The following is a 24,293-nucleotide window of genomic DNA, read 5'->3' as shown; positions in this document are numbered from 1 at the left end:
TATAGTCTATGGGTCCTAAGGGCTTCGTTTGGCTCAGTTATGTGCCTTCTCCGTCCTTTCCGTTCTCCTACTCCAAAACGGAGCAGGAGAATGGAAAGGCTGAATGGTGATGTGAACGAAGCCTAATACAGCTTTTGAAGTTTATGCAGTGTAAGATTTCTCACCTGAATAAATATAAACTCTCTTGGATAGCAAGGGTTAAAGGGACTCTGTCACCACTTTCTAACCCCCCCTTTTCAAAGTATTGTTATCTGCATGGCGCCCCTGTGATTATAAATGTGTTGTTAGAAGTTAAATTCGCCGTCTCCTTTTGATAAAAAGAGCTTTTATCTAACCTGTCAATCTTCTTGATAAGGTGCCCAGGGCGTTTCTTTTCGTCTCAATCTGCCGCCCGCCGCCGCCACCGTTGGTGCCCAGCTCCTCCCCTCATGCTTTCAGCGCCGCCTGAATGTAATCAAATACGCCTCCGGCTCTCTCTGTGCCCCCTCCTCCTTTTCAAAGATCCCGCGCGTGCGCACAGGGCTGTGCCTGATGCGCCCGTGCGGACATTTACAATCAGCCTCATTGAGCGAAGTGCGCATGCGCGCACTTCGCTCAACCTCCTCATCAGACGAGCACTGCAGCAGGCTGCAGTGCTCGTCTGATGAGGAGGTTGAGCGAAGTGCGCGCATGCGCACTTCGCTCAATGAGGCTGATTGTAAATGTCCGCACGGGCGCATCAGGCACAGCCCTGTGCGCACGCGCGGGATCTTTGAAAAGGAGGAGGGGGCACAGAGAGAGCCGGAGGCGTATTTGATTACATTCAGGCGGCGCTGAAAGCATGAGGGGAGGAGCTGGGCACCAACGGTGGCGGCGGCGGGCGGCAGATTGAGACGAAAAGAAACGCCCTGGGCACCTTATCAAGAAGATTGACAGGTTAGATAAAAGCTCTTTTTATCAAAAGGAGACGGCGAATTTAACTTCTAACAACACATTTATAATCACAGGGGCGCCATGCAGATAACAATACTTTGAAAAGGGGGGGTTAGAAAGTGGTGACAGAGTCCCTTTAAGACAGTTAGAGTGACTTTACTTCCCAAGATAATGTATTTTTTATGGTGCACTCTGATGTCAATACAAACAAAGTGGTTCAGAGAAATACATCAATTATTCAAATTTAATTTGGATAAATAAAAAAAAAAACAAAGGTCTTAGGAAAGCTATGTTTAACCCTTTGAGGCTGGGAGATATGGGAGTTCTAAATGTTCAGCTAGGGCAGTGGTCGGCAAGCCGCGGCTCGCGAGCCACATGCGGCTCTTTACACACTTTAATGCGGCTCTTCTGCAGGGCTCCAGATGCCATTAGCGACTGGACCCGCCGCCGCAGCTCTGCTCAATACAGCGGCGGGCACAGGAGATGATCGTTCTCAGCAGCGCAGGAGGAGTCTCTCCCTCCCCCCTGTGCTGCTGCTGTCCCCGCCGCTGCCAATAAGAAGAGGCAGGAGGAGGAGGGGAGGGGCTGTGGCCACTGCGCCACCAATGAAGAAAACTGACCTGTTAATACAAATACAGGAGGCGGGTGCCGGAATCAAATAGCCGGCACCCGACCTCTGTGACAGGGAGCTGCGATCCGCTGCAGTTGAGTTAACCCTTCAGGTGCGGTACCTGAGGGGTTAACTGCCGCTGATCGCAGCTCCCTGTCACAAAGGTCGGGTGCCGGCTATTTGATTCCGGCACCCGCCTCCTGTATTTGTATAAGAAACGTTGGTGGCACAGTGCCCCCCCCCCCCAGTATAATAAACGTTGGTGGCACAGTGCCCCCCCCCCCCAGTATAATAAACGTTGGTGGCACAGTGCGCCACCCCCCCCCCCCCCCCAGTATAATAAACGTTGGTGGCACAGTGCGCCCCCCCCCCCCCCCAGTATAATAAACGTTGGTGGCACAGTGCGCCCCCCCTCCCCCAGTATAATAAACGTTGGTGGCACAGTGGGAAGTGCCAATGAGGGTTAAAAATAATAAAAGAAAATTAACTCACCTCCTCCAGTTGATCAGGTAGCTGCCGGTCTCCTGTTCTTACTTCTTTCTAGTTTCTTCAGGACCTGTGGTGACGTCACTGAGCTCATCACATGGCCCATTACCATGGTGATGGATCATGTGATGAGCACAGTGATGTCACCACAGGTCCTGCGTCCTGAAGAAACTAGAAAGAAGTAAGAACAGGAGACGATCAATTGGAGGAGGTGAGTTAATTATTTTTTTATTTTTTAACCCTCATTGGCACTGCCCACTGCGCCACCAATGTTTATTATATTGAGGGGGGGCGCACTGCGCCACCAATGTTTATTATATTGGGGTGATGGGGGGGGCGCACTGCGCCACCAATGTTTATTATACTGGGGTGTTGGGGGGGCGCACTGCGCCACCAATGTTTATTATATTGGGGTGATGGGGGGGGCGCACTGCGCCACCAATGTTTATTATACTGGGGTGATGGGGGGGGCGCACTGCGCCACCAATGTTTATTATATTGAGGGGGGGCGCACTGCGCCACCAATGTTTATTATATTGGGGTGATGGGGGGGCGCACTGCGCCACCAATGTTTATTATATTGAGGGGGGGTGCACTGCGCCACCAATCTTTATTATATTGTGGTGACGGGGGGGGGCGCACTGCGCCACCAATGTTTATTATATTGAGGGGGGCGCACTGCACCACCAATGTTTATTATATTGGGGTGATGGGGGGGCGCACTGCGCCACCAATGTTTATTATATTGACCTTGTACTAAGCATTCTGTATTCAGAATGCTATTATTTTCCCTTATAACCATGTTATAAGGGAAAATAATACAGTGAATAGACTTTCATCCTAGGAACCATGCGTGAAAATCGCACTTGCTTGCGATTTTCACACAGCCCCATTAACTTCTATGGGGCCTGCGTTGCGCGAAAAACGCACAACAGAGCATGCTGCGATTTTCACGCAACGCACAAGTGATGTGTGAAAATCACCGCTCATGTGCACAGCCCCATAGAAGTGAATGGGTCCGGATTTAGTGCGGGTGCATTCCGGTATTTTGAATGCCGGATCCAGCACTAATACATTCCTATGGGGAAAAATGCCGGAGCCGGCATTCAGGCAAATCTTCATTTTTTTTCGCCGGAGATAAAACCGTAGCATGCTACGGTTTTATCTTTTGCCTGATCAGTCAAAATGACTGAACTGAAGACATCCTGATGCATCCTGAACGGATTACTCTCCATTCAGAATGCATGGGGATAAAACTGATCAGTTATTTTCCGGTATAGAGCCCCTGTGACGGAACTCAGTGCCGGAAATGAAAAACGCTAATGTGAAAGTACTTTAAAATATTAAGTTTAAATCCCCCCTTTCCCAATTTTACATATAAAATATATAAACAATAAATAAATAAACATATTACATAGCCTTTTTAGTCACCTTGTCACCCCAAAAAATAGCATAGGACTGTTCTATTATGGGCCGAATGTTTCATAAAATGCGAAATGCACACAGCTTTTTTTGTTGTTTTTTTTTTTTTGCACGGTATTGAGTATCACAATACTTTTTTATGGTGACGAAAGCGAATCAAAATTTTGGTTTCAAAACAACCCTACGCCGATCTGATCGGCGTAGCGTTGTCACGATACCATAATTTTGATTCAGTTTCGATTTGGCAACTAAAAATTTGATTTGGCTCCTAAATTTTTCAGTTCAGGAGCCAATGGCTACTTGGAATTTTTTTTTAGTCTGGAGCACTGTTCTGTGTGCCCGGCGCCCGCTCCCCTCCCTCCTCTCGGGGGCGGCAGCCTGCGGCTGTCCTGCCTACATGTGTGCCGTGCGGCGCTCAGGCCAAAGGAGGCGTCACTGACTGTCAGTGGGGCCGCGGCGGAGGGAGGCGAGGAGGCGGAGCTGCTCTGTCTGCTATGACCTGTAAAAGCTGCCCCTCCAGGCTGGCAGCAGAAGAACACAGTCACAGAGTAACACTGAGGCACGACTTGTTGGAACTTGGCCGACCCTGCTGGACTCTAGTCTGGACTCTGGAGAAGACACCTTAAGGCAGAGCCAGCTGAGATTGGAGCCAGGACCAGACCGACCCCACTCCAGCCAGACCCCAGTGATATATCAGGTACCGACTTCAACATTGTCCCTCATCATGTCACCCCCCCGATGGTGCAGACTCCAACATTGTCCCCCATTAGGGAGCATAATGGATGGGGGCTGACGGCTGTCATGGGGGGCATGATGGCTGACATGGGAGTAATGATGGATGGGTGCTGACGGCTGACATGGGCATGATGGATGGGGTGCTGACGGCTGACATGGGCATGATGGATGGGGTGCTGACATGGGGGGCTGACGGCTGACATAAGGTCATGATGGCTGACATGGGGGGCATGATGGATGGGGGCTGACGGCTGACATGGACATGATGGATGGAGTGCTGACATGGGGGGCTGATGGCTGACGGCTGACATGGGGTGCTGACGGCTGACATAGGGGCATGACGGCTGACATGGGGGGCATGATGGATGGGGGCTGACAGCTGACATGGGCATGATGGATGGGGTGCTGACGGCTGACATGGGGGGCATGATGGCTGACATGGGGGGCTGATGGCTGACATGGGGGGTAATGATGGATGGGGGCTGACATGGGCATGATGGGGTGCTGATGGCTGACATGGGCATGATAGATGGGGTGCTGACGGCTGACATGGGCATGATGGATGGGGTGCTGACATTGGGTGCTGACGGCTGACATAAGGTCATGATGGCTGACATGGGGGGCATGATGGATGGGGGCTGACGGCTGACATGGACATGATGGATGGAGTGCTGACATGGGGGGCTGATGGCTGACGGCTGACATGGGGTGCTGACGGCTGACATAGGGGCATGACGGCTGACATGGGGGGCATGATGGATGGGGGCTGACAGCTGACATGGGCATGATGGATGGGGTGCTGACGGCTGACATGGGGGGCATGATGGCTGACATGGGGGGCTGATGGCTGACATGGGGGGTAATGATGGATGGGGGCTGACATGGGCATGATGGGGTGCTGACGGCTGACATGGGCATGATGGATGGGGTGCTGACGGCTGACATGGGCATGATGGATGGGGTGCTGACGGCTGACATGGGCATGATGGATGGGGTGCTGACGGCTGACATGGGCATGATAGATGGGGTGCTGACATGGGGGGCTGACGGCTGACATAGGGGCATGACGGCTGACATGGGGGCATGATGGATGGGGGCTGACATGGGCATGATGGATGGGGTGCTGACTGCTGATATAGGGGGCTGATCTGAGGTATGATTAACATTGGGGGTCTGATTGGTGGTCTGACCTGAGGTATAATGGAAAATATTGTTTCTGATTATACTCCTCTAAAACCTATGTGCATCTTATAGGGCGAAAAGTACAGTCCTCAAACCAGATCGAAGATATCAGGACCACACAGAGGAGAAGCCAGCTGCTGCAGACAGAACCAGGACCAGGTGAGCTGCGGGCGGGGCGGTGGGAGAAGGGGGTCACCGAGATGTAGCTTCGCTTGTGTTGCCAAAAAATCCTTGCACAGGCTCTGGTCACGTCCACGTGACAGGGCCGGTGCAAAGAGTCCCACAGTACCCGACCTATGTGGATACTTGCATGCACAATATTCTCAATAAAAACTTATTGAAACTAAAAACAGTGTACCATCCTATGTATTTTCGGTTTTAAAAATGTGGCTCTCAAAATAAATTTCAATCGTGGTTTTGGCGAGATTTGGCTCAGTTGAAAAAAAAGGTTGCCCACCACTGAGCTAGGGCATAGAGCTATGCTAATAGAGAAGTTAAAGAGTCACTGTACTTTCACACAATTTAATTTAATACAGAATGATGTAACTAGCAAATTTCTAAATCATTTCATTTAAAAATATGCCTGCGACCACCTAAAAAAAGGTGTAAATCATGGCCACCAGGGATGTCACTTCCACCTAATTTGAACAAACATAGTGGGAACTTAAGGGAAAAAACATTACAGTAGTACAGTACTGGCAGATTCCACATAATTGATCTGCCCCCTGCTGATCAACCCCTGAGTGAAATGCACTTAGCTGTGCAGCCAAAACAGGGAATAATATGAATGAACAAGACATAAGGGAAGCCCCAAAAAAGATCTGCTTCTTCACAGTTATGATTGTACAATAAAGCACTGCCATTATGAAATTTTTATTTATTTTTTTAACTCAGGTATGCTTTAACCCCTTAAGGACTTGGCCATTTTTTGCAAATCTGACCAGTGTCACTTTAAGTGCTCATAACTTTAAAACGCTTTGACTTACCCAGGCCGTTCTGAGATTGTTTTTTCGTCACATATTGTACTTCATGACACTGTTAAAATTGGGTAAAAAAAGTAAAATTTTTTGCATAAAAAAATTCAATTTTTACCAAAAATTTTGAAAAATTAGCAAATTTCAAAGTTTCAGTTTCTCTACTTCTGTAATACATAGTAATACCCCCAAAAATTGTGATGAATTTACATTCCCCATATGTCTACTTCATGTTTGTAGCATTTTGGGAATGATATTTTATTTTTGGGGGATGTTACAAGGCTTAGAAGTTTAGAAGCAAATTTTGAAATATTTCAGAAATCTTCAAAATCCCACTTTTTATGGACCAGTTCAGGTTTTAAGTCATATTGTGAGGCTTAGATAATAGAAACCTCCCAAAAATGACCCCATTCTAGAAACTACACCCCTCAAGGTATTCAAAACTGTTTTTTCAAACTTTTTTTTTAACTCTTTAGGTCTTCCACAAGAGTTAATGGCAGATTGAGAAACAATTTCGAAATTTCTATATTTTTTTTAAATTTTCCAATATAATCAATTTTTTCCAGGAGTAAAACAAGGGTTAACTGCCAAACAAAACTCTAAATGGGTTGCCCTGATTCTGTCGTTTGCAAAAACACCCCATATGTGGTCGTAAACTACTGTTTGGCCAAACGGGAGCACATAGAAGGAGGGGAACACCATATGGGTTTTGGAAGGCAGATTTTGCAGGACTGGTTTTGTTCATACCATGTCCCATTTGAAGCCCCCTGTTGCACCCCTAGAATAGAAATTTCAAAAAAAGTGACTCCATCTAAGAAAGTACACCCCTCAAGGTATTCAAAACTGGGTTTACAAAATTTGTTAACCCTTTAGGTGTTCCACAAGAGTTAATGGCAGATGGAGAAACAATTTTGAAATTTCTATTTTTTGGAACATTTTCCATTTTAACCCTTACTTTATTACTGGAAAATGACTGGTTTATTTACACCATGTAGCCTTTCAAGCCCCCTGATGCACCCCTAGAGTAGAAAGTCCATAAAAGTGACCCCATCTAGGAAACTACGGGATAAGGTGGTTGTTTTGGGACTATTTTAGGGGTAAATATGATTTTTGGTTGCTCTATATTACTCTTTTTTGAGGCAATGTAACAAAAAAAAAATTCTAAAATTGTTTCTACATTCGCTATTTAGTTTTGTGGAACACCTAAAGGGTTAACATAGTTTGTAAAGTAACTTTTGAATACCTTGAGGGGTGTAGTTTCTTAGATGGGGTCACTTTTTTGGAGTTTCTAGTCTAGGCTACATCAGGGGGGGGCTTCTAATGGGACATGGTATCAAAGAAAAAACTGTCTATCAAAATCTGCCTTCCAGAAACCATATGGCGTTCCCTTCGTTCTATGCCCTGCCGTGTGGCTATATAGCCATTTACGACCACATATGGGGTGTTTCTGCAAACTACAGAATCAGGGCCATAAATATTGAGTTTTGTTTGGCTGTTAACCCTTGCTTTATTACCGGCAAAAAGGATTCAAATGGAAATTTTGCCCAAAAATGGGTGTTTTGGCACCGTTTTTATTTTATATTTTTAACACCGCTCATCCGAGGCGTTTGGTCAAAAGTTATTTTGCTAGCGACGACTTTTACGCACGCGACGATGCCCAATATGGAAGGCAGATTTAGCTGGACTGGTTTTTTGACACCATGTCCCATTTGAAGCCCCCCTGATGCACCCCTAGAGTACAAACTCCAAAAAATCACCGATACGGGGGGGTGTCACAGGACCCCCCTCGGCATTGACCCAGGGTGCCTGCTGATTGATTTCAGCAGGCACCCAGTTCCGATCACCGCCGTTCCGATCACTGTGTCCGTAACAGGTTAAACTGTGTGCAGGTGTATCTAGAGGAACTGATGTTGTTCTGAAGGGAAAGGGGGGTCACACCAAATATTCATCATATATTTTTGAAAGCATTCTTAGGTTCTTACAGTTGTGTTCAAAATAATAGCAGTGTGTTTAAAAAAGTGAATAAAGCTTAAAATCCTTCTAATAGCTTTTATTTCAATACACACAAATGCATTGGGAACACTACACATTCTATTCCAAATCAAAACATGAAGAAAAATATATCAAATTTGTGTTGTTCCTATAGCAGTGTTTGTATTCTTCTTTACAAACTCAAACATTCACTATATAAACTGAAAAATGTTTGAAGATTTTGCTTTCCTTTGAATCACTTAACTAATATTTAGTTGTATAACCACTGTTTCTGAGAACTGCTGTGTTGCATGGAGTCAACCAACTTCTGGCACCTGTGAACAGGTATTCCAGTCCAGGATGATTGGACTACATTCTACAGTTCTTCTCTATTTCTTGGTTTTGCCTCAGAAACTGCATTTTTTATTTCACCCCACAAGTTTTCTATTGGATTAAGATCCGGGGATTGGGCTGGCCACTCCATAACGTCAATCTTGTTGGTCTGGAACCAAGATGTTGCCCGTTTACTGGTGTGTTTGGGGTCGTTGTCTTGTTGGAACACCCATTTCAAGGGCATTTCCTCTTCAGCATAAGGCAGCATGACCTCCTCAAGTATTCTGATGTATTCAAACTGATCCATGATCCCTGGTATGCGATAAATAGGCCCAACACCGTAGTATGAGAAACATCCCCATATCATGATGCTTGCGCCACCATGCTTCACTGTCTTCACAGTGTACTGTGGCTTGAATTCAGTGTTTGGGGGTCGTCTGACAAACTGTCTCCGGCCACTAGACCCAAAAAGAACAATCTTACTTTCATCAGTCCACAAAATGTCTCTTTAGGCCAGTCAGTGTGCTCTTTGGCAAATTGTAACCTCTTCAGTACATGTTTTTTTTTAACAGTTGGACTTTGCGGGGGCTTCTTGCAGATAGCTTGGCTTCACATAGGCGTCTACTAATTGTAACAGTATTTACAGGTAACTTTAGACCTTCTTTGATCTTCCTGGAGCTGATTGTTGGCTGAGTCCGTGCCATTTTGGCTATTCTTCTATCCATTCGAATAGTAGTTTTTCACTTTCTTCCACATCTTTCAGTTTTTGGTTGCCATTTTAAAGCATTTGAGATAATTTAAGCTGAGCAGCCTATAATTTTCTGCACTTTTTTATATGTTTTCTCCTCTCCAATCACCTCTTTAATCAAGGTACGCTGTTCTTCTGAACAATGTCTGGAACGACCCATTTTCCTCAGAATTTCAGAGAGAACTGCACTGTAACCAGCATGTACAACATTTGCTGCCTTCCTTCCTTAAATAAGGGCAATAATTGCAACCTGTTTTTCAAAGAATGAATGACCTCACTAATTGAACTCAACACTGCTATTATTTTGAACATGCCCCTTTCAATTAGTGATTCAATTACACAGAATCAGCAGCATGCATGTCATGACTGTTGGGTCTGTTGGATTTATATTACTCTACTACACCTGCTAGTAAATAACTTGCCATGAAGTAATATCATTTCTACAAAAAACAGTGATCAGGTTAGTGATTAGTGATGAACAAACATCGGCTGGGACGGTTTGTGAACGCGATCGCGCGAACGCAATCAAATGTTCACGAACCGCAAGTTCACGGCGGGCCCCATTCACTTTAATGGCAGGCGAACCTGAAAAACATTCAGGGTATAAGGGGGCACAGTACGGGGTGAGGGGCACAGTACAGGGTGGGGGCACAGTCACATGACCCTTTGACATTAAAAGGTCCTTATGGTGAATGCGGTTCATTCGCCACCATAATGAGAGGCAGAGGAGTGAGACAAGGGTGTAATTATGTGGCTAGAGATAAAAAATTTAACTGTCAGCCAGTACAGGCCCCAAAAATTAGGCAATAGGCATTCACCTGATAGCAAAGAACTTTGGATTCTGTGGCTGGAGGTACATTAGGCGTTCACATGATAAATATGTAACTGTCGGCCAGAACAGGCCCCAAAAATTAGGCAATAGGCATTCACCTGACAGCACAGAACTTTGGATTCTGTGGCTGGAGGTACATTAGGCAGTCACAGGACAAAAATGTAACTCATTCATTTTTAGAAATGTCGTGAGCTAGGCAAGTGCGCCTGCACACCCAGTAGTCCAGGGGTTCATCACTTCTCAGAGCATCCACATCGGCCATTAACCCAATGTAGTCGGACACCTGTCGATCTAGGCGTTCCCTGAGGCTGGATCCAGAGGACGGCTGTCGATGGGTTGGCTGCAAGAATAATCTCATATCCGAAGTGACCAACACATCTTCAAACCGCCCTTTTGCGTTGTGGGATTGGTACCCGCAACTGTTCCTCTGTGAGTGGAAATTCCTCTGCCAGCGCCCGCAAAAGCAGAATGCAGCATTTCTCGAAGCAAGTCCTGGAAGTGCTGCATTCTGACAGCCCTCTGTGATGGTGGTAACATTTCTGCCATTTTGTGTTTGTACCGGGGGTCTAAGTACATTGACACCCAGTACTGGTCCTTGCCCTTTATTCTATTTATACGGGGTCCCTCTTCAAACACTGGAGCATTAAGGCCCCCATTTGCACTACACTGGAAGCGGTGGAGTGGCCTGGCTCCTGCTCATCATTCAGGATAATGTCGTCCTCATTCTCCTCTCCCCAGCCACGGACAACACCAGGGATCCCAGAAACGTTTAAAGCATGCTCTTCTTGCTCCTCCTCCGCCCCGGCACCATCCTCCTCTGACTCCTTTTCAGACTCCTGTTGTTGACTTGTCTCAGATGGAGTAGCCCCCTCTGGGAATTTATCAAGCATTGAGACTTCCTCATTTTTCTGCTCCTGCTCCTCGATGGCTTGATCAATGACATGACGCAATGCACGCTCCATAAAGAAGGCGTAAGGTACGATGTCACTGATGGCGCCCTGGCTGCGACTGACCAGTTTGGTGATCTCATCAAATGGCCGCAGAAGTCTGCATGCATCGCGCATGAGCAGCCACTGGCGCTGTGAAAAAAAAAAACAATCTCCCCAGAACCTGTCGTGCCGCAGAGTTCTTACAGGTAGTCGTTAACTGCACATTTCTGCTGGAGCAGCCTATCAAGCATATACAAGGTGGAGTTCCATCGCGTCGAGCAGTCACAAATCAGACAATGTCAGCAAGGCGAGCCATGGCCGTGTAAGATCTTCTAAAATGGCCAGAGATTTTCCTGGCCTGCCGCAAGACGTCCTGGACCTCGGGGTATTTGGCAACGAATCGCTGCAGGACTAAGTTTAGGATGTGTGCCATGCACGGCACGTGTGTCATTTTGCCCTGTTTCAGCGTGCTCAGCAGATTGGCACCGTTGTCGCACACTACTTTACCAACTGTCAAATTGAGCGGGATTGGCCACTGATCGGCCTGTGACCGCAACGCTGAAAGAAGTGCAACGTCTCACCTGGCACGTCGAATAGGTTCTGGGGAGCTTGGGGGGCGCAGCGGAAGAGACGGTAGCAGCGGAAAAGGAGGAGTCAGCCGAGGAGGAGAGGGAGGATGGAGTAGGAGGAGGAGAAGAAGAGGCAGGCCTGCATGCAATCCGTGATGGTAACACCAAATCTACACGGGTGCCACGGGTTGCATGCTTGAGGGCCGTAAGAAGGTTCACCCAGTGGGCAGTAAAAGTTATGTACCTTCCCTGCCTTTGTTTGCTAGACCACGTGTCTGTGCTCAGATGTAGCTTGGCACCGACACTGTGTGCCAGAGATACATTCACTTGCCGCTGAACGTGGCCATATAGCTTTGGGATGCCCTTCTGGGAGAAATATTTCCTTCAGGGGACCTTCCATTGTGGTGTTCCAATGGCCACAAATTTTCTAAAGGCCTCCGAGTCCACCAGTTTATATGGCAGTAGTTGGCGGGCTAGCAGTTCTGACAAGCCAGCGGTCAGCCGTTGGGCAAGAGGGTTATCTGGCATTGTGAGAAATATGGATTAATATTTACTGTCAGCCATGTCCTCACACCCCCATTTGCTGACAGATAGCAGAGGTAGTGAACTCCACAGCCCTGATTGTCATTTGATTCACCTCTTGGCATGTTCATCAGTGTACATGAAAAATAAGTTCCCACCCCCCAGCCATCTGAGTGTCAGCTGGCAAGGAAGAAAGCCCCATGGGCCCAGGCTTTAAGGAGGCCCCAGGTGGAGAAGGTCACACCTCTTCCAGCAGCTAGGAGCCAGGCCAAGATAACAGGACGGATCTTTCAGTATGGGGTCCCAACCCTTCCCCAGTTCAATCAGATTAGCAGACATATTGGGGCCGGCGAGTTATAAGGGATTATGAATCGTCCATCCATCCCAGGCATAATTCGGTTATTTTTTTTGCGATCCTAGGGCAAATCCAAACATCCACGTAGTCCTGGCTTTAGACTAGGGTGCCCGGGAGGGAGGATATCCATATCTCCCCACAGAAACCAAATAACGGTACCAGGTTTGGACTCTACTTGTAGCCGGAACCCAGGCAGGTCAGTTGGTCCCAGAACCATCTCCCTGTGACCCTCTGGTCTGGAGCTATGAACCCTAAAGGGTTTTGTGGGTCATTTGCTGCCAGCCCAGAAGAGGGGGAGTGGACCCCTCCCTGAGGCCGGGAGGGGAGGGGCCAGCTACAGGTTAAAAGGCTTGTGCCAGCAAGCGGGCGGGTCTTTCTCTGAAGAAGGGTCACATTGTGTAATGTGTTAAGAGGGACCCAGGAACTAGCTGAGATCACGGCCCTTCATGTGGACTCCAGCAAAGAACATCTCACAACCAAAAGGAACTTTCATCTTACCCGGTAACTGACTTTTACACTGCTTAACCCTGTTGTACCCATATAACCCGTATCTGTAACCTCAGACCACTGTGTATATTATCTGTGTATATTTTGTTAAATCTAGTGTGCCCTTACGGCGATTAAATATATAATTTAATCTTGTGCTATCTTGTATCTCGATCACGAATCCCCACGTCCGTGTTTTGGCCTAGTTATAAGCTACCGCGAGTTGGTTTCTCACCCTATATAATCCCGTTAGTGGACCGGGCTTATATCAAACGAGAAGCTGGTGGCAGATTTCCCGGGCTGAGACAGAGCTGTTTTCACTGCGGCAGTGAAAAGGCTCTCTCAGCTTGTTGCCTCTCTGTGCCCGCATGGACAGGAGGTGTGTGTGTAAACTGTACCAACCTGACCTTACCTGCTCCTCTGGAGGGTGCAACGTCACGTTTTTGGTAACCAGGGACAATACCGCGTCTCGTGAGCTTGACGTAGTTGACGTCAATAGGGCACGAGGTGTTTTATTCGTCACAGGCATCATCATCTTTTTTCGCTCGAACATTTGGGGCAAGGAAGCCTGTTTTTTTCCAGATGAACGCGACGACGGCACAATGGAAGGTGGCGTGGAGGACAACTGGGAGGAGAGAGGAGAAAGAGAAGGAGAAGAGGCAGGACGTGGAGCGTTGGGAGTGTGGCTTTGTGGGTTCTGACGGTGTTGCTCCCACTGGGCTCGGTGATGGGAGGCCAGGTGCCTTTTTAAGGCGGTCATCCCTAGGTGAGTGTTGGGCTTACCGCAACTTATGAGTTGACAGCACAGGCTGCAGATGGCAACACTATTGTCAGCAGCGGACACGTTAAAAAACGCCCCCACACTGCGGAGCCATGTGCCGGCGTCCTGGGATGTGACCGTGCATGGTGGATGGCTCGTTCCAGATACATTAGCAGTCTGCTTTTTTGCCTCCTGTGCACTGTAAGTTCTGCTTGCTTCTCCTCCTTCTCCTCCCTAACTGCTGCTCCGTCTCTCCCTCTGAACTCCCCTGATCTTCCTCTCTTGTGGGCACCCACATGACGTCCATCGACACGTCATCATCGGATTCGTGACCTTCACCACCACTGACATTAGAGATCTCGGAGTAGGCAGCAACAGCGGGGACCACCCTCCTTGGGCTGACCTGAGCACTGTCCTCAGACTTCTGGGTGGCGACCTTTGATACCTCCTCTTCCTGATCCGATGCCAATAATGGCTGCGCATCGGTAAGGTCTTGGAATGGATGGGAAAATAATTCCTCTGACTCGAGCGGAGGGGATATGGTGGTGGTGGTGGTTGTGTCTTTGGGGGTGCAAACAGCAGAGAGTGAGGAGGGTGCAGATAGAGAGGATGAGGAAGGTGCAGAAGCGGAAGGCTGAGTGAGCCACTCAACCAAGTCTGGTGCGTCCCTTGACATAATCACACTCACCTTCTGCAAATTCCCACTTAGGCTGCGGCCTGGTGCACCTACCCGACCCCTACCACCCCTGTGGAATGGCCTGCCTCTTCCTCTGCCTGTCATTTTCAAAATGACCCTGTGATAAAAGTCCCTATAGAAGAGCAGTATTTGTGGAAGAAGGTATATCACACCCCTGCCTCAATCAGTTTTTTTGGGGGGCAACTGGTTAATCATTCCAGTAGAAATTATTTCTTCAAATAGTGTTTTTCACTCTGTGTAGATGCGGTAACGCAGCAAAACCGCAAACAAATGCTGCACTACCTAAATGCACTATATAGAAAGTATATTATTGGTATATCACACCCCTGCTTCAATCAGTTTTTGGGGGGGGCAACTGGTAAATCACACCATTAGAAATTATTGGTTCCAATAGAATTTGGCACTCTGTGTGACTGCAATATTGCAGCAGAACCGCACACAACTGCTGCACAATACAATTGCACTATAATATACTTTCTATGTTAGAAAGTATATTATAAGTATATTACACCCCTCAGTATGTCACACCTATCGATAGCACACCTATTCCAGTCCTTAAAAGGACTTTTGTGGCCCTATTAGCTAGCGTTTGGTGTCCCTATCAGTCTGTCCCTGCTCCACACAGCAACCTCTCCCTACAATGGCAAAAGACTTAAGGTAAAATGGCGCCAAGATCAGGTTTATTTATAAGGTAGGGGGTATGTCCATGTGCGGAAACGTCTCAATTGGCTGTCCTGTACCACCTGATGGATGTGTCATGGGTCAAAGTTCTTCACAATGTAAATGAATATGGCGGGAGCGAATATCACCATATGTTCGCCAGTTTGGCGAACAGCGAACGAGCAAAGTTCGCCGCGAAACGACCCCCGGGCGAACCGCAAGGCCATCACTATTAGTGATGTCTGACTGCTATTATTTTGAACACAACTGTATATATATATATTTATATATATATATATATATATATATATATACAGTCATGTGAAAAAATTAGGACACCCTTTGAAAGCATGTGGTTTTTTGTAACATTTTTAATAAATGGTTATTTCATCTCCGTTTCAACAATACAGAGAGATTAAAGTAATCCAACTAAACAAAGAAAACTGAAGAAAAGTCTTTTCAAGATCTTCTGTAAATGTCATTCTACAAAAATGCCTATTCTAACTGAGGAAAAAGATAGGACACCCTCACATGTATTCCCTCTTAAATTGGCTCAGATCTCACACAGGTATATCACACCAGGTGCACATAATTAGTAGATCGTTACTCTGCATGTTGAATGAGGCTTGCCCTATTTAAACCTCAGACATTTAGTTTGGTGTGCTCCTGACTGTTGAAGTGAGAGTGAGCACCATGGTGAGAGCAAAAGAGCTGTCAGAGGACTTCAGAAAAAAGATTGTAGCAGCCTATGAGTCTGGGAAGGGATTTAAAAAGATCTCAAAAGATTTTGAAATCAGCCATTCCACTGTCCGGAAGATAGTCTACAAGTGGAGGGCTTTCAAAACAACTGCCAACATGCCCAGGACTGGTCGCCCCAGCAAGTTCACCCCAAGAGCAGACCGCAAGATGCTAAAAGAGGTATCCAAAAACCCTAAAGTGTCATCTCGAGAACTACAGCAGGCTCTGGCTACTGTTGATGTAGAAGTACATGCCTCTACAATCAGAAAGAGACTGTACAAGTTTAACTTGCATGGGAGGTGTGCAAGGAGGAAACCTTTGCTTTCCAAGAGAAACATCGAGGCCAGACTGACATTTGCCAGCGATAAAGTTGACAAAGACCAGGACTTCTGGAATAATGTTCTTTGGACAGATGAGTCCAAAATTGAATTATTTGGACACAACAGCAGAGGACATGTTTGGCGTAAACCAAACACAGCATTCCAAGAAAAGAACCTCATACCAACTGTGAAGCATGGAGGTGGAAGTGTCATGGTTTGGGGCTGCTTTGCTGCAGCAGGACCTGGTCAGCTCACCATCATAGAATCCACGATGAATTCTACTGTGTATCAGAAGGTGCTTGAAGAACATGTGAGACCATCAGTTAGAAAATTAAAGCTGAAGCGGAACTGGACCATGCAACATGACAATGACCCAAAACATACTAGTAAATCAACCAAAGATTGGCTGAAAAAGAAGAAATGGAGAGTCCTGGAATGGCCAAGTCAAAGTCCAGATTTGAATCCCATTGAGATGCTGTGGGGTGACTTGAAAAGGGCTGTACGTGCAAGAAACCCCTCAAACATCTCACAGCTAAAAAAGTTCTGCATTGAGGAGTGGGGTAAAATTTCCTCAGACCGATGTCGAAGACTGGTAGATGGCTACAAGAACCGTCTCACTGCAGTTATTTCAGCCAAAGGAGGTAACACTCGCTATTAGGGGCAAGGGTGTCCTATCTTTTTCCTCAGTTAGAATAGGCATTTTTGTAGAATGACATTTACAGAAGATCTTGAAAAGACTTTTCTTCAGTTTTCTTTGTTTAGTCGGATTACTTTAATCTCTCTGTATTGTTGAAACGGAGATGAAATAACCATTTATTAAAAATGTTACAAAAAACCACATGCTTTCAAAGGGTGTCCTAATTTTTTCACAAGACTGTATATATATATAGAAAAACAAAAAGTTCAGTGGCAGCACCGTCAATGGAATAAATGCGGGTGCAGCTGGCCCAGTGTGGATATAAGCCAATCCAGATAGATAAAAAATAACAAAAAGGGCAGCACTCCAGGAAGTAAAAAATGAAAAATACTTTATCTACCCATATGGGACAAGCGACGTTTCGGCTCAGTATGTGAGCCTTTCTCAAGCAGTGAGTACAGACAAAATACTGAGTATATATACCAGTGGGGTGAATACAATCAATGTGCAATGCAGGTGTGATCAATTCATAATAAATAAATTAATTGAGTAAAAAATACAATACATATATCACATTTACAATATATCTCATGGTGAACATCAGTGCATAATCATACAATAAATAATCAATTGTAAAAATGAATATATTATTCTGTGATGTACACAAATGTATACCAAAATTCATAATTATCAATCATCTAATAAACAGTGTCAGCTGTATGTGCTGATAAAGTGCTTTATGCTTACTGCGTAGGTCAAGCAGACGGAGGGTGAAGGAGGATGTATAGTATAGACGGCTGTCATAATTCATGCGGTTCGGCGTGCCTGTAGCGCAACTGCGCATGTCTCGATGACGTATATGGCGTACTTCCGGGTTACGATGTGCCTGTAGTACCGCAACGGCGTGTTGGCCTTCTGATGTATCTTACGCCATCTTGATTCAGGGCATCTTGCCTTTATTGCCAGATACTTCTGATATTAACAACCGATGTATTACAACGCAAGGTAATGGCACATATTAGTGCTCTACAGGGAGTGCAGAATTATTAGGCAAATGAGTATTTTGACCACATCATCCTCTTTATGCATGTTGTCTTACTCCAAGCTGTATAGTGTGCATCTCTGTAATGAGAAGGGGTGTGGTCTAATGACATCAACACCCTATATCAGGTGTGCATAATTATTAGGCAACTTCCTTTCCTTTGGCAAAATGGGTCAAAAGAAGGACTTGACAGGCTCAGAAAAGTCAAAAATAGAGAGATATCTTGCAGAGGGATGCAGCACTCTTAAAATTGCAAAGCTTCTGAAGCGTGATCATCGAACAATCAAGCGTTTCATTCAAAGTAGTCAACAGGGTCGCAAGAAGCGTGTGGAAAAACCAAGGCGCAAAATAACTGCCCATGAACTGAGAAAAGTCAAGCGTGCAGCTGCCAAGATACCACTTGCCACCAGTTTGGCCATATTTCAGAGCTGCAACATCACTGGAGTGCCCAAAAGCACAAGGTGTGCAATACTCAGAGACATGGCCAAGGTAAGAAAGGCTGAAAGACGACCACCACTGAACAAGACACACAAGCTGAAACGTCAAGACTGGGCCAAGAAATATCTCAAGACTGATTTTTCTAAGGTTTTATGGACTGATGAAATGAGAGTGAGTCTTGATGGGCCAGATGGATGGGCCCGTGGCTGGATTGGTAAAGGGCAGAGAGCTCCAGTCCGACTCAGACGCCAGCAAGGTGGAGGTGGAGTACTGGTTTGGGCTGGTATCATCAAAGATGAGCTTGTGGGGCCTTTTCGGGTTGAGGATGGAGTCAAGCTCAACTCCCAGTCCTACTGCCAGTTTCTGGAAGACACCTTCTTCAAGCAGTGGTACAGGAAGAAGTCTGCATCCTTCAAGAAAAACATGATTTTCATGCAGGACAATGCTCCATCACACGCGTCCAAGTACTCCACAGCGTGGCTGGCAAGAAAGGGTATAAAAGAAGAAAATCTAATGACATGGCCTCCTTGATCACCTGATCTGAACCCCATTGAGAACCTGTGGTCCATCATCAAATGTGAGATTTACAAGGAGGGAAAACAGTACACCTCTCTGAACAGTGTCTGGGAGGCTGTGGTTGCTGCTGCACGCAATGTTGATGGTGAACAGATCAAAACACTGACAGAATCCATGGATGGCAGGCTTTTGAGTGTCCTTGCAAAGAAAGGTGGCTATATTGGTCACTGATTTGTTTTTGTTTTTGTTTTGTTTTTGAATGTCAGAAATGTATATTTGTGAATGTTGAGATGTTATATTGGTTTCACTGGTAAAAATAAATAATTGAAATGGGTATATATTGTTTTTTGTTAAGTTGCCTAATAATTATGCACAGTATTAGTCACCTGCACACACAGATATCCCCCTAAAATAGCTAAAACTAAAAACTACTTCCAAAAATATTCAGCTTTCATATTAATGAGTTTTTTGGGTTCATTGAGAACATGGTTGTTGTTCAATAATAAAATTAATCCTCAAAAATACAACTTGCCTAATAATTCTGCACTCCCTGTATAGCCTATAGTGGTAGCTGGGTGAGTTCAGATACGGGACGCAACAACAGAGCTGCAGCCCACATTCGTGACCCAAGATCAGTTGCGCACCAACACGTTAGTGTAGGGTCACACTGCATCTGCGATCAAAGCCCACCCAGTGCCATCTAATAGGGAGGGATCTCCTCATAAATACCTGCCATTGCACACAACGGACTGTGATTGCAGAAGCACCAAGTGCATACAGAAGCAAGAAAAAAAAAAAAATTTTTTACTATGAACAAGAGACAATCCTTGTATGCGCATGCCGTCCATAATAATAGCCCCATATTTCCTCACTTCATACTCCGTGGCCCACCTACTATATATACACTCACCTAAAGAATTATTGAGAACACCATACTAATACGGTGTTGGACCCCCTTTTGCCTTCAGAACTGCCTTAATTCTACGTGGCATTGATTCAACAAGGTGCTGATAGCATTCTTTAGAAATGTTGGCCCATATTGATAGGATAGCATCTTGCAGTTGATGGAGATTTGAGGGATGCACATCCAGGGCACGAAGCTCCCGTTCCACCACATCCCAAAGATGCTCTATTGGGTTGAGATCTGGTGACTGTGGGGGCCATTTTCGTACAGTGAACTCATTGTCATGTTCAAGAAACCAATTTGAAATTATTCGAGCTTTGTGACATGGTGCATTATCCTGCTGGAAGTAGCCATCAGAGGATGGATACATGTTCTCATTCTGTTTACGCCAAATTCGGACTCTACCATTTGAATGTCTCAACAGAAATCGAGACTCATCAGACCAGGCAACATTTTTCCAGTCTTCAACAGTTCAATTTTGGTGAGCTCGTGCAAATTGTAGCCTCTTTTTTCTATTTGTAGTGGAGATGAGTGGTACCCGGTGGGGTCTTCTGCTGTTGTAGCCCATCCGCCTCAAGGTTGTGCGTGTTGTGGCTTCACAAATGCTTTGCTGCATACCTCGGTTGTAACGAGTGGTTATTTCAGTCAACGTTGCTCTTCTATCAGCTTGAATCAGTCGGCCCATTCTCCTCTGACCTCTAGCATCCACAAGGCATTTTCGCCCACAGGACTGCCGCATACTGGATGTTTTTCCCTTTTCACACCATTCTTTGTAAACCCTAGAAATGGTTGTGCGTGAAAATCCCGGTAACTGAGCAGATTGTGAAATACTCAGACCGGCCCGTCTGGCACCAACAACCATGCCACGCTCAAAATTGATTAAATCACCATTCTTTCCCATTCTGACATTCAGTTTGGAGTTCAGGAGATTGTCTTGACCAGGACCACCCCCCTAAATGCATTGAAGCAACTGCCATGTGATTGGTTGACTAGATAATTGCATTATTGAGAAATAGAACAGGTGTTCCTAATAATTATTTAGGTGAGTGTATATATATATATATATTGTGGGGATTCGCTCTGGTAGACAGGGTATGCGGACGCAGTACAGAGGCAAATTACCGGTTCTTAAATCAAACCTCTGTGTTTATTTACACATAAGGCAAAAACAAAACGTCACTTTGCAGTCTTAGTGTTAGTTCACACACAATGGAAAGTCCACATAACAAAAATCATCTTGTTGGCAGTTCTATCTCGAGCAGTCCATAGCAGGCTTTTAGGGGGCCTGTTTCCCCTAAACACGGGTCTCAGCCCTCCAGCACGGCACAAGCCTCAGATGCCAGCACCTTGCTGCTGAGCCCAGCTAGGTGCTGTCAAAACCCGAATCGGCACCTAAAATTTGACCCCACCTGGCTGCAAATCAGCCCAGCAGCACACGCTGGTAGGAAAATACCTCTTTTCCCAGACCATACTATTATACCTTAATACAATTAAGGCTTATTTCCTGAACATTCATTACTTTTTCTGCCCATTACTGGCTTGTAAAAGAAAATATACGTACACCTTGTCTCGGGTTACACCATTATCTCCTCTTATCTCTGTGGTTTTCATTCACAATAGAGCTTTATCATGTGTGTTTACTACTGGAAATGGGCTCATTTCTCTGATAAGGTATTTGGAACTATCTAATCTCTACACAAACTGTGGAACTAGTAACTTGTCTGAAATATTAAATCTACAAGAAATACACTCAGTAGTTCTTATATGAAGGTTGCACAGCACAAAAACAGGTAAAGACCCAAACAATGGGGTAAAGTACATCTGACCCCTCAAGAAGAGCCAACTCTATAGAAACAGAAAAACCTACATAAAGACAACTGAGTCTCTATAGCTCAAAGAATATATAGTATATATATCTTCATTGAATAAATATACATAACATGATAAAAATAGAGATGAAAAACATCAATATAAGGTGCAGTTTTACCTGAGGGATAATATGAGAATGCAATCACCATGGGAGGTGGCTATACAAAGTGACTGCTAAATTACCTGAAATATGACAGACAATACATTGGCAAATGTTATAAGTCAATAGCAAGTGCTAAAGCAGATATCAGTTATATCTAATACATAGGCCCCACCCTCAAAGGTAGACAGTAAATGGGTAAAAATGGTCGCTACATACCCATAAGTAAAATGATCACCTCAGGATTCTCGCCGACAGTTTGTAAGGTTGAAAAAAGACATACTGTATGTCCGTCCAGTTTAGCCTTTTATCCTGCAAAGTTGATTCAGGATACCACACAGAACCTGTATGCCTCCATGCCCAACTGTATCTCAACTTATCCAAGCGTATCCAAGCTACAGGAGCTCAACAGGGTCCTAGAGCCTCCTTTTAGTTGTACAGTTGTACATGTGGTGAGCGCGGTGACGTCACTGCAGGTCCTTCCATCTTCCTTCAGCAGGACCTGCGATGACGTCACCACGCTCACCTTTTGCTGGTCCTACAGAAAGAAGAAAGAAGAGGATACCGGCTGCGCGATCAAGTGGATTTTTTTTTTAACCCCTCAATGGCCATTTTCAGTGAAAAAGTCCAGGTTCGGGTCACTGAAGTCGCAAAGTTCGGTACGAACCCGAATGGGTTTGCTCAATCCTACTGCTTATATTTCTCATTTGTAACATTTTGCTATCCAATAGGATTTAGAAGATTCCTAGCTTGTTCTAAAATCTAAATGTTTGGGACCCTCAGCTATTGGGACCTACATGTCAGTGGGGAGAGGATGCTGCCCTCCAATGGACAGAGCTAAAAACTAGTGATGAGCGGCAGGGGCAATATTCGAATTCGTGATATTTTGCAAATATTTAGGGGAATATTCGCCATATATTCGAGAATTCGCGAATTCATGATCTCTAGTCATTATTTTCTTGATTGCGAAAATTTGCCTAAAATTCGCATAAAGAATTCGCATTAAAATTCGCATGAACTGGTATTTTAAAAAAAATTGAATATTCTCGATTACAAATATATTTTGCGATATTCTAAATATTTGCGAATTCTCGAAGTGCCGATATTCGCGATTAAAATTCGCAATTCGAATATTCGTGATCAACACTACTAAGAACAAGGGCAGCCATCTTTCCTTCGACCTCTATGGGGAGAGTGGATGGCGTGAGACATGAATGGAGGGTCCAGAGATGTGACCTGCCCCCATCATACATTTATTGCATATCCTAGAAACTTCTCAGGAGGGACTTTCTGTCTTGTGTGGTAGGTAATTGGAGCAATGCTTCAAGTTAAATAGTTTGATATTAAGGGGTACAACAGACCACGTAATGATAGTTTGTCTCAGGGACCGCATATCAAGGGTATGGTTTATTCCTATAGACCACCTCTACATAGTCACAGGACTTGAAAGATTATGTAGTGAGTAGAGAGACCAGAGAGTAGATCACGGCACCCAGAGAAGACACATAGGGGCATATTTATTAAGGATGGTGTTTTAGATGCTGGTCTTAATAAACCCCATAGCTGGCGGAGGATCCGCCGAAGTTATGAAGAGGCGCAGGCCTCTCCTTAACTTTGGCGCATGCAGCACCAGTTCTAAATGTAAGACATCTTCCTTACTTTCTTACATTTAGACAATTTTCTACGCCTGTAACAGTTGTAGAAATTGATGAATGAGACGGGCCTAACAGCTCATCCCCTTCCCCGCCCATGCCACGCCAACTTATTTAGTTGCAGATTGCGTCGCAAGTAACTGTTGTGCCGCAATCTGCATCTGAAATACGCCTAATTTAGGCATATTTCTGAATGATAAATCGCCCCCTTAATTTTGGTAAATCCACATTGGACCAAGTTAAGACTATAATAATCATCACAACCTTTCAGTTTTCTGAACTAAGTTTCTGCCGCTGATGTTCATGGTGAATAGCACTTTCATTTCAGGTTTTCTTATAACAATGTAGTTCATGCCCCCAAAGTTATCTTCACATCAATGCTATAAATTTTTTTTTTTTTTTTTAAAGGGGTTGGCCAGGATTTTGATATTGATGGCTTATACTCAAGATAGGTCATCAAGCATCCCAGCATCCACGCCAATCAGCAATTTGAAATGCCCATGGAGTTTCGGAGAGAACTACGGCCTCCTCCCTTACCAAGCCTCTTTAAGCAGTTGATTAGCAGGCATGCCGGGAGTCGGAACCCCACCCATCAGATATGAAAGACCTATCCTAAGGATAGGCTATCAATATCAAAATCCTGGAAAACCCCTTTAATCTCTTCTGGACCTTTTCCGTACATGTATATGCTGATTGTATGGGCAGAGGAGGAAAACAGTCTCGAAATGGCTTGGATAAGTAAAATAACCACATAAAGTGACACACTGCAAAATTAGACTGGGTCCCTAGGGTGAAAAATGGCTGGTCCTGAAGGGGTTAAACATATATGTACAGTATAAGTGGGAAAAAAAGGTAAGCCGACACATACCATCTCAGAAGGCATATATCAGGCCT

General features: G+C 45.3%; 1 protein-coding gene across 2 annotated transcripts in view; it reads right to left on the bottom strand.

Annotated features, from left to right (window-relative positions):
- CCDC141 (coiled-coil domain containing 141) overlaps positions 1–24,293 on the bottom strand; it is a 177,989-nt gene that overhangs the window by 96,909 nt on the left and 56,787 nt on the right. The gene's annotated exons all lie outside the window — the stretch shown is intronic.

This window comes from Bufo bufo, chromosome 7, assembly GCF_905171765.1.
Source record: "Bufo bufo chromosome 7, aBufBuf1.1, whole genome shotgun sequence".
Taxonomy (NCBI): domain Eukaryota; kingdom Metazoa; phylum Chordata; class Amphibia; order Anura; family Bufonidae; genus Bufo; species Bufo bufo.
This window is presented reverse-complemented; position numbering and strand designations above follow the sequence as displayed.